We start from the raw sequence: 12,625 nt of genomic DNA on the forward strand, positions 1-12,625 counted from the left end.
GTCAGACAGAGAGACAGACAGACTCCCCACCGGTCAGACAGAGAGACAGACTCCCCACCGGTCAGACAGAGAGACAGACTCCCCACCGGTCAGACAGAGAGACAGACTCCCCACCGGTCAGACAGAGAGACAGACTCCCCACCGGTCAGACAGAGAGACAGACTCCCCACCGGTCAGACAGAGAGACAGACTCCCCACCGGTCAGACAGAGAGACAGACTCCCACCGGTCAGACAGAGAGACAGACAGAGACTCACCAGTCAGACAGAGAGACAGACTCCCCACCGGTCAGACAGAGAGACAGACTCCCCACCGGTCAGACAGAGAGACAGACTCCCCACCGGTCAGACAGAGAGACAGACTCACCAGTCAGACAGAGAGACAGACTCCCCACCGGTCAGACAGAGAGACAGACTCCCCACCGGTCAGACAGAGAGACAGACTCCCACCGGTCAGACAGAGAGACAGACTCCCCACCGGTCAGACAGAGAGACAGACTCCCCACCGGTCAGACAGAGAGACAGACTCCCCACCGGTCAGACAGAGAGACAGACTCCCCACCGGTCAGACAGAGAGACAGACTCCCCACCGGCCAGACAGAGAGACAGACTCCCCACCGGTCAGACAGAGAGACAGACTCCCCACCGGTCAGACAGAGAGACAGACTCCCCACCGGTCAGACAGAGAGACAGACTCCCCACCGGTCAGACAGAGAGACAGACTCCCCACCGGCCAGACAGAGAGACAGACTCCCCACCGGTCAGACAGAGAGACAGACTCCCCACCGGTCAGACAGAGAGACAGACTCCCCACCGGTCAGACAGAGAGACAGACTCCCCACCGGTCAGACAGAGAGACAGACTCCCCACCGGTCAGACAGAGAGACAGACTCCCCACCGGTCAGACAGAGAGACAGACTCCCCACCGGTCAGACAGAGAGACAGACTCCCCACCGGTCAGACAGAGAGACAGACTCCCACCGGCCAGACAGAGAGACAGACTCCCCACCGGCCAGACAGAGAGACAGACTCCCCACCGGCCAGACAGAGAGACAGACTCCCCACCGGTCAGACAGAGAGACAGACTCCCCACCGGTCAGTCAGACAGAGAGACAGACTCCCCACCGGTCAGACAGAGAGACAGACTCCCCACCGGTCAGACAGAGAGACAGACTCCCCACCGGTCAGACAGAGAGACAGACTCCCCACCGGTCAGACAGAGAGACAGACTCCCCACCGGTCAGACAGAGAGACAGACTCCCACCGGTCAGTCAGACAGAGAGACAGACTCCCCACCGGTCAGACAGAGAGACAGACTCCCCACCGGTCAGACAGAGAGACAGACTCCCCACCGGTCAGACAGAGAGACAGACTCCCCACCGGTCAGACAGAGAGACAGACTCCCCACCGGTCAGACAGAGAGACAGACTCCCCACCGGTCAGACAGAGAGACAGACTCCCCACCAGTCAGACAGAGAGACAGACTCCCCACCGGTCAGACAGAGAGACAGACTCCCCACCAGCCAGACAGAGAGACAGACTCCCCACCGGTCAGACAGAGAGACAGACTCCCACCAGTCAGACAGAGAGACAGACTCACCGGTCAGACAGAGAGACAGACTCCCCACCGGTCAGACAGAGAGACAGACTCCCCACCGGTCAGACAGAGAGACAGACTCCCCACCGGTCAGACAGAGAGACAGACTCCCCACCGGTCAGACAGAGAGACAGACTCCCCACCAGTCAGACAGAGAGACAGACTCCCCACCAGTCAGTCAGACAGTGAGACAGACTCCCCACCGGTCAGACAGAGAGACAGACTCCCCACCGGTCAGACAGAGAGACAGACTCCCCACCGGTCAGACAGAGAGACAGACTCCCCACCGGTCAGACAGAGAGACAGACTCCCACCGGTCAGACAGAGAGACAGACTCCCCACCGGTCAGACAGAGAGACAGACTCCCCACCGGTCAGACAGAGAGACAGACTCACCACCGGTCAGACAGAGAGACAGACTCCCCACCGGTCAGACAGAGAGACAGACTCCCCACCGGTCAGACAGAGAGACAGACTCCCCACCGGTCAGTCAGACAGAGAGACAGACTCCCCACCGGTCAGACAGAGAGACAGACTCCCCACCGGTCAGACAGAGAGACAGACTCCCCACCGGTCAGACAGAGAGACAGACTCCCCACCGGTCAGACAGAGAGACAGACTCCCCACCGGCCAGACAGAGAGACAGACTCCCCACCGGCCAGACAGAGAGACAGACTCCCCACCGGTCAGACAGAGAGACAGACTCCCCACCGGTCAGACAGAGAGACAGACTCCCCACCGGTCAGACAGAGAGACAGACTCCCCACCGGTCAGACAGAGAGACAGACTCCCCACCGGTCAGACAGAGAGACAGACTCCCCACCGGTCAGTCAGACAGAGAGACAGACTCCCCACCGGTCAGACAGAGAGACAGACTCCCACCGGTCAGACAGAGAGACAGACTCCCCACCGGTCAGACAGAGAGACAGACTCCCCACCGGTCAGACAGAGAGACAGACTCCCCACCGGTCAGAGAGACAGACTCCCCACCGGTCAGACAGAGAGACAGACTCCCACCGGTCAGACAGAGAGACAGACTCCCCACCGGTCAGACAGAGAGACAGACTCCCCACCGGTCAGACAGAGAGACAGACTCCCCACCGGTCAGACAGAGAGACAGACTCCCCACCGGTCAGACAGAGAGACAGACTCCCCACCGGTCAGTCAGACAGAGAGACAGACTCCCCACCGGTCAGACAGAGAGACAGACTCCCCACCGGTCAGACAGAGAGACAGACTCCCCACCGGTCAGACAGAGAGACAGACTCCCCACCGGTCAGACAGAGAGACAGACTCCCCACCGGTCAGACAGAGAGACAGACTCCCCACCGGTCAGACAGAGAGACAGACTCCCACCGGTCAGACAGAGAGACAGACTCCCCACCGGTCAGACAGAGACAGACTCCCCACCGGCCAGACAGAGAGACAGACTCCCCACCGGTCAGACAGAGAGACAGACTCCCCACCGGTCAGACAGAGAGACAGACTCCCCACCGGTCAGACAGAGAGACAGACTCCCCACCGGTCAGACAGAGAGACAGACTCCCCACCGGTCAGACAGAGAGACAGACTCCCCACCGGTCAGACAGAGAGACAGACTCCCCACCAGTCAGACAGAGAGACAGACTCCCCACCGGTCAGACAGAGAGACAGACTCCCCACCGGCCAGACAGAGAGACAGACTCCCCACCGGCCAGACAGAGAGACAGACTCCCCACCAGTCAGACAGAGAGACAGACTCACCGGTCAGACAGAGAGACAGACTCCCCACCGGTCAGACAGAGAGACAGACTCCCCACCGGTCAGACAGAGAGACAGACAGAGACTCACCAGCCAGACAGTGACAGACTCCCCACCAGCCAGACAGAGAGACAGACAGAGACTCACCGGTCTAGCAGTGTTTTCTGTAGCGTCCGGCACGCCACCAGAGTTCCACCCAAGAACATGTGACACACCATGACGTCACGGCAACACTCCATGAAGGTAACCACGGCAGCGGGGTGGAAGGTTCCGTTCCGCGAGATGAGACAGAGGCGGCGGAGTCGAGAACAGCATGACAACGCCTCCCAGAATGCACCGTTACACACCAGGTAGGGCTGCTCCAACCTACCCACACACACATTATATACAGTCCCAGTCAAAAGTTGACACACCTACTCATTCCAGGGTTTTTCTTTATTTTTACTATTTTCTCATTGACGAATAATAGTGAAGACATCAATAACACGTATGGAATCATGTAGTAACCAACAGTGTTAAACAAATCAAAAATATATTTTATATTTGAGATTCCTCAAATTAGCCACCCTTTGTCTTGATAACTTTGCACACTCTGGCATTCTCTCAACCAGCTTCATGGGGTAGTCACCTGGAATGCATTTCAGCATTTCAGTTAACAGTTGCCTTATTAAAAAGTTAATGTGGAATTTATTTCCTTCTTCATGCGTTTGAGTCAATCAGTTATTTTGTGACAAGGTAGGGGTGGTATACAGAAGAAGTCCATATTAATGGCAAGAACAGCTCAAATAAGCAAATAAGCAAAGAGAAACGTCCATCATTACTTTAAGACATGAAGGTCCGTCAATCCGGAAAATTTCAAGAACTTTAAAAGTTTCTTTAAGTGCAGTTGTTAAAACCATCAAGCACTATGATTAAACTGGCTCTCATGAGGACCGCCACAGGAAAGGAAGACCAGGAGTTACCCATGCTGCAGAGGATAAGTTCATTAGAGCTTCAGAAATTGCCAAAATAAATACTTCAGAGTTGAAATAACATATTTTTATTTATTTATTTTTGTTACCCCTTTTTCTAGTGAAATCCATTGGTAGTTACAGTCTTGTCTCATCTCTGCAACTCCCGTGCGGACTCGGTAGAGGCGAAGGTCGAGAGCCGTGCGTCCCCACGAAACACAACCCAACCAAGCCGCACTGCTTCTTGACACAATGCCCACTTAACCCGGAAGCCAGCCGCACCAATGTCCCGGAGGAAACACCTGGCGACCGTATCAGCGCACATGTGCCCGGCCCGTCACAGGAGTTGCTAGTACGCGATGGAACAACGGCCAAACCCTCCCCCAACCCAGACGACGCTAGGCCAATTGTGTGCTGCCCCATGGGTCTCCCGGTCGGGGCCGGCTGCAACACAGCTCGCACTGAGATGCCTTAGACCCCTGCGCCACTCGGGAGGCCTCACATCTCAACATCAACTGTTCAGAGGAGACTGTGTGAATCAGGCCTTCTGACACTCCTGTATCTGGCGAGTTCCTCCCACTCTTCTCTGCAGATCCTCTCCAGCTCTGTCAGCTTGGAATAGAGCAGTTTGTGTATATATAATAGTATATATTGTGTATAATGTGTGTTAATGTGGATTTATAATGTATATATTGTGTATAATGTGAGCAGGGCAGTTTGTATATATATATATATATAATGTTTATAATGTGTATATATATATAATGTTTATAATGTGTATATATATAATGTATATAATGTGTATATATATAATGTGTATATATATATAATGTATATAATGTGTATATATATATATAATGTATATAATGTGTATATATATATAATGTTTATAATGTGTATATATATATAATGTTTATAATGTGTATATATATAATGTTTATAATGTGTATATATATAATGTTTATAATGTGTATATATATATAATGTATATATAATGTATATAATGTGTATATATATAATGTTTATAATGTGTATATATATATAATGTTTATAATGTGTATATATATATATAATGTATATAATGTGTATATATATATATATAATGTATATAATGTGTATATATATATATAATGTATATAATGTGTATATATATATATATATATATAATGTTTATAATGTGTATATATATAATTTTATAATGTGTATATATATAATGTTTATAATGTGTATATATATGTTTATAATGTGTATATATATAATGTTTATAATGTGTATATATATAATGTTTATAATGTGTATATATATAATGTTTATAATGTGTATATATAATGTATATAATGTGTATATATATAATGTTTATAATATGTATATATATAATGTTTATAATGTGTATATATATATAATGTTTATAATGTGTATATATAATGTATATAATGTGTATATAATGTGTATATATATATAATGTATATATAATTTATATAATGTGTATATATAATGTTTATAATGTGTATATATATATATAATGTTTATAATGTGTATATATAATGTATATAATGTGTATATATATATAAAGTTTATAGTGTGTATATAATGTGTATATATAATGTATATAATGTATATATATATATAAAATGTGTATATATAATGTATATAATGTGTATTATCTATATAATGTTTACAATGTACATAATGTTTGTAATGTTTACAATGTATATAATCCACGTAATGTTTATAATTGTATAATGTATATAATGTATGTAATGAGTATAATGTATAATGTATATAATCCATATAATGTTTATAATTGTATAATGTATATAATGTATGTAATGTGTATAATGTATATAATGTTTACAATGTATATACTGTTTACAATGTGTATAATGTATATAATGTTTAAAATGTGTATAATGTGTATAATGTATAAAGTAATATATATATAATGTGTATAATGTATATAAATGTGTATAACATATATAAATGTGTATATAATGTGTATAATGTATATATATATATATATATATATATATATATATGTATAATGTATATATAATGTGTATAATGTATATATATAATGCATATAATGTGTATCATGTATATAATGCATGTATATATAAAGTATTTAATGTATAAAATGTGTATAATTTATACATGTACACTACTGTTCAAAGGTTTAGGGTCACTTAGCACTTAGTCCTTTACAACATGAACCATGTCTACACTGCATTTCTGATCAATTTGATGTCATTTTAAATGGACAAAAAAATGTGCTTTTCTGTAGCTGCCAGTTGAGGACTTGTGAGGCGTCCGTTTCTCAAACGAGACTCTAATGGACTTGATCTCTTGCTCAGTTGTGCACCGGGGCCTCCCACTCCTCTTTAATGTGTATAATGTGTATAGCAATTTGTGGCTAACTTGACCTGACCAGGCAGTTAACCCACTGTTCCCAGGCTGTCATTGAAAATAAGAATTTGTTCTTAACTGACTTGCCTGGTTAAATAAATGTAAAAAAATAAAATAATAATAATAATAAAAAAAATATATATATAATGTATATAATGTATAATGTAAATATATGTGTATATATAGTGTATAATGTATATGTGTATAATGCGTGTATAATAGTATATATAATGTACATAATAGTATATATAATGTATAATGTAAATGTAAATATATAATGTATATATATATATAATGTGTATAATAGTATATATAATAGTATATATCATGTATTTAATGTGTAGAAGTTTGTGGCTAATAAAGAAGAGCAGTAAAGAACAGAAAGGCCTGTTGATGTATAATATATATAATGTATTAGAATATAATGTAAATATAATGTATAATATATATAATGTATTAGTATATTATGTATTAGAAAATAATGTAAATATAATGTATAATATATATAATGTATTAGTATATAATGTAAATATAATGTATAATATATATAATGTATTAGTATATAATGTATTAGAATATAATGTAAATATAATGTATAATATATAATGTATTAGTATATTATGTATTAGAATATAATGTAAATATAATGTATAATATATATAATGTATTAGTATATAATGTATTAGTATATAATGTAAATATAATGTATTAGTATATAATGTATAATATATATAATGTATAAGAATATAATGTAAATATAATGTATAATATATATAATGTATTAGTATATAATGTATTAGAATATAATGTAAATATAATGTATAATATATATAATGTATTTGTATATAATGAATTAGAATATAATGTATTAGTATATAATGTAAATATAAAGTATAATATATATAAAATAGTATATATAATGTGTATAATGGATAAGTATATAATGTAATAATAATAAATAATATATCCCATTTAGCAGACGCTTTTGTCCAAAGCGACTTACAAGTCGGCTGGGGCCACTACTTTTACATATGGGTGGTCCCAGCGGGAATCGAACCCACGACGCTTGGTGTTGCAAGCGCCATGCTCTACCGCCATGCTCTACCGCCATGCTCTACCGCCATGCTCTACCGCCATGCTCTACCGCCATGCTCTACCGCCATGCTTCTACCGCCATGCTCTACCGCCATGCTCTACCGCCATGCTCTACCGCCATGCTCTACCGCCATGCTCTACCGCCATGCTCTACCGCCATGCTCTACCGCCATGCTCTACCGCCATGCTCTACCGCCATGCTCTACCGCCATGCTCTACCGCCATGCTCTACCGCCATGCTCTACCGCCATGCTCTACCGCCATGCTCTACCGCCATGCTCTACCGCCATGCTCTACCGCCATGCTCTACCGACTGAGCCACACAGGACCCACCGACTGATATATATATATAAAATATATATAAAATATATATAAAATAGTATATAAAATATATATAAAATAGTATATATAATGTGTATAATGTATTAGTATATAATGTAAATATAATGTATAATATATGTAAATATAATGTATTAATATATAATGTAAATATAATATATATAATATATAATGTAAATATAATGTATTAATATATAATGTAAATATAATGTATTAATATATATATAATGTATTAATATATAATGTAAATATAATGTAAATATAATGTATTAATATATAATGTAAATATAATGTATTAGTATATAATGTAAATATAATGTATAATATATATAAAATAGTATATATAATGTGTATAATGTATAAGTATATAATGTAAATATAATGTATAATGTATATAATAGCATATATAATGTATATAATGACTATGTATATATAATTAATATAATAGTATATATAATGTATATCATGTGTATATACTGTGTATGTGTATTAGTATATTATGTATTAGAATATAATGTAAATATAATGTATAATATATATAATGTATTAGTATATAATGTAAATATAATGTATTAGTATATAATGTATATATAATGTATAATATATATAATGTATTAGAATATAATGTAAATATAATGTATAATATATATAATGTATTAGTATATAATGTATTAGAATATAATGTAAATATAATGTATAATATATATAATGTATTTGTATATAATGTATTAGAATATAATGTAAATATAATGTATTAGTATATAATGTAAATATAATGTATAATATATATAAAATAGTATATATAATGTGTATAATGGATAAGTATATAATGTAAATATAATGTATAATATATATAAAATAGTATATATAATGTGTATAATGTATTAGTATATAATGTAAATATAATGTATAATATATGTAAATATAATATATTAATATATAATGTAAATATAATGTATTAATATATAATGTAAATATAATGTATTAATATATAATGTAAATATAATGTATTAATATATAATGTAAATATAATGTATTAATATATAATGTAAATATAATGTATTAGTATATAATGTAAATATAATGTATAATATATATAAAATAGTATATATAATGTGTATAATGTATAAGTATACAATGTAAATATAATGTATAATGTATATAATAGCATATATAATGTATATAATGACTATGTATATATAATTAATATAATAGTATATATAATGTATATCATGTGTATATACTGTGTATGTGTATTAGTATATTATGTATTAGAATATAATGTAAATATAATGTATAATATATATAATGTATATATGTATATGTATATAATGTATAATGTATATAATGTAAATATAATGTATTAGTATATAATGTATATATAATGTATAATATATATAATGTATTAGAATATAATGTAAATATAATGTATAATATATATAATATATTAGTATATAATGTATTAGAATATCATGTAAATATAATGTATAATATATATAATGTATTTGTATATAATGTATTAGAATATAATGTAAATATAACGTATTAGTATAGAATGTAAATATAATGTGTATAATGTATTAGTATATAATGTAAATATAATGTATAATATATGTAAATATAATGTATTAATATATAATGTAAATATAATATATATAATATATAATGTAAATATGTATTAATATATAATGTAAATATAATGTATTAATATATAATGTAAATATAATGTATTAATATATAATGTAAATATAATGTATTAGTATATAATGTAAATATAATGTATAATGTATAAGTATATAATGTAAATATAATGTATAATGTATATAATAGCATATATAATGTATATAATGACTATGTATATATAATTAATATAATAGTATATATAATGTATATAATGTGTATATACTGTGTATATATAATGTGTATATATAGTGTATATAATGTATAGAACAGTTTGTAGCTAGTAAAGAACAGAAAGGCCTGTTGTGTGTGTGTATATATATATATATATATATATATATAATAATGAATATTATAATATTGTAGTAATATAATATTATAATACTTGTGTGCAGTTCCTCAGTGTGTATGTAGTCTCACCGTAGCTGTGTGAGCTGGGTGCAGTTCCTCAGTGTGTCCAGCAGGGCGGCGCTGTAGTTCCAGGTCTTTAAGGACCCCAGGTTGGCCAGAGATAATGCCTGTAGGTCCCGGCAGTGCTCAGCCACCTGCACCAGCCCAGTCCCCTTCAGGACCCCCGGCAGCCCCGCCAGCGTCAGCCTCCGCAGCCCCCGCAGCCCCCGGAGAGCTGCAACGTGCGTGTCTCCCACCCCGCCAGCGTTCACACACGTCCTCTGATCCACACACACCCTGGCACAGGGCTCAAGACGCGGCAGGGCGGAGATGAAGCCCGGTCCTGTTATCTCCAGAACCTCCAGACAGGGGCAACCGGCCAGCAGGGTACCCAGCCCAGAGGTGCCCTCCCTGGGGAGAGAGTCCCCCGGAGCCTGGCCTGTAGGTCTGGAGCCCCACGCGGGACGGCTTCCTCAGTCCCAGCAGCAGAGAGGAGGGGAGGGGGAAGGGGACGGTGTGTGTGAACCGTCCGACAGGGCGCACGCGGGCAGCGCCAGAGACCGGAGGTGTGTGAGTTTGGACAGGCTGGTACACAGGTGTGTGTTGGCCTCCAGCCCAGGTGTGTGTGCGTTGTCATGGTGATAGTGTGTGTGTAACAGGTTGAGGTGTGACAGATTGGGACAGCAAATAACCATCCGGCTCATCGCCTCGGCAACAAGCTCCTCCTCTCCCCGCACTCTACTGCACTCTGGATAATTGGAGGTGTGGCCTATACCACTAAGATTCAGGCTGACCAACCGCGTCGAGTCACTCACTCCAGTGCCAGTCAGCGATTGGATGACAGTTTGTCGTAACGTGGGGCAACGGGAGAAGTTCAGGTGCTTGGGAGCGTTGCTAAGAAGGACCCGTCCTAGCGACGTGGCGTCCAACCAGGAGCGAGGCAACTGCAGGGCTTCCAGGTCGCCATGCTGAACGAGGCTATGGGCCAATGAGGACGCAGCAGGCCAGTGGGCGGGGTTCGGACCAGGAACTGAAACCAGGAAGGAGCGGAGACGCTCCGGAACACGAACACTGAACACAGCGAGGTAGAGGAGGAGGAGAGTCTGGTTCACCTACACACACACATTATAAACACACACACACATTATAAACACACACACACACACACATTATAAACACACACACACATTATAAACACACACATTATAAACACACACATTATAAACACACACACAGACACACACACACATTATAAACACACACACACACACACATTATAAACACACACACACACACACATTATAAACACACACACACACACACACACACACACACACACACACACACACACACATTATAAACACACACACACACACACATTATAAACACACACACACATTATAAACACACACACACAGACACACACACATTATAAACACACACACACAGACACACACACATTATAAACACACACACAGACACACACACACACATTATAAACACACACACACACACACATTATAAACACACACACACACACATTATAAACACACACACACACATTATAAACACACACACACACATTATAAACACACACACACACATTATAAACACACACACAGACACACACACACATTATAAACACACACACAGACAGAAATTATAAACACACACACAGAAATTATAAACACACAGACAGAAATTATAAACACACACACAGAAATTATAAACACACACACAGAAATTATAAACACACACACACATTACAAACACACACATTATAAACACACACACAGACAGAAATTATAAACACACACACATTATAAACACACATTATAAACACACACACACATTATAAACACACACAAACACATTATAAACACACACAAACACATTATAAACACACACAAACACATTATAAACACACACACACACACACACATTATAAACACACACACACACATTATAAACACACTGACCTTACCTCTCCAGGTGCCAGACAGGCAGTAAACTCCTCCAGCTGTTGGTAGTGAGGAACACTGCTCTGACCCATCATCAACTGGCAACACATACTGGTACCCTCCCTACACACACACACACACACACACACACATTATAAACACACACACAGACACACACACACATTATAAACACACACACACATTATAAACACACACACACACAAACACACACATTATAAACACACACACACACACACACACTATAAACACACATAAACACACACTATAAACACATTATAAACACACACAAACACACTATAAACACATTATAAACACACACAAACACACTATAAACACACATTATAAACACACACTATAAACACACATTATAAACACACACAAACACACTATAAACACACATTATAAACACAGTCAGCTCAGAGAGGTTTCAGTTGAAAGGTGCCACCTGGTGA

General features: G+C 38.9%; 1 pseudogene; it reads right to left on the reverse strand.

Annotated features, from left to right (window-relative positions):
* The window catches only part of LOC135528880 (F-box/LRR-repeat protein 18-like), a 36,375-nt pseudogene that overhangs the window by 19,736 nt on the left and 4,014 nt on the right, over positions 1-12,625 (reverse strand).

Source organism: Oncorhynchus masou, unplaced genomic scaffold (assembly GCF_036934945.1).
Source record: "Oncorhynchus masou masou isolate Uvic2021 unplaced genomic scaffold, UVic_Omas_1.1 unplaced_scaffold_1054, whole genome shotgun sequence".
NCBI lineage: Eukaryota > Metazoa > Chordata > Actinopteri > Salmoniformes > Salmonidae > Oncorhynchus > Oncorhynchus masou.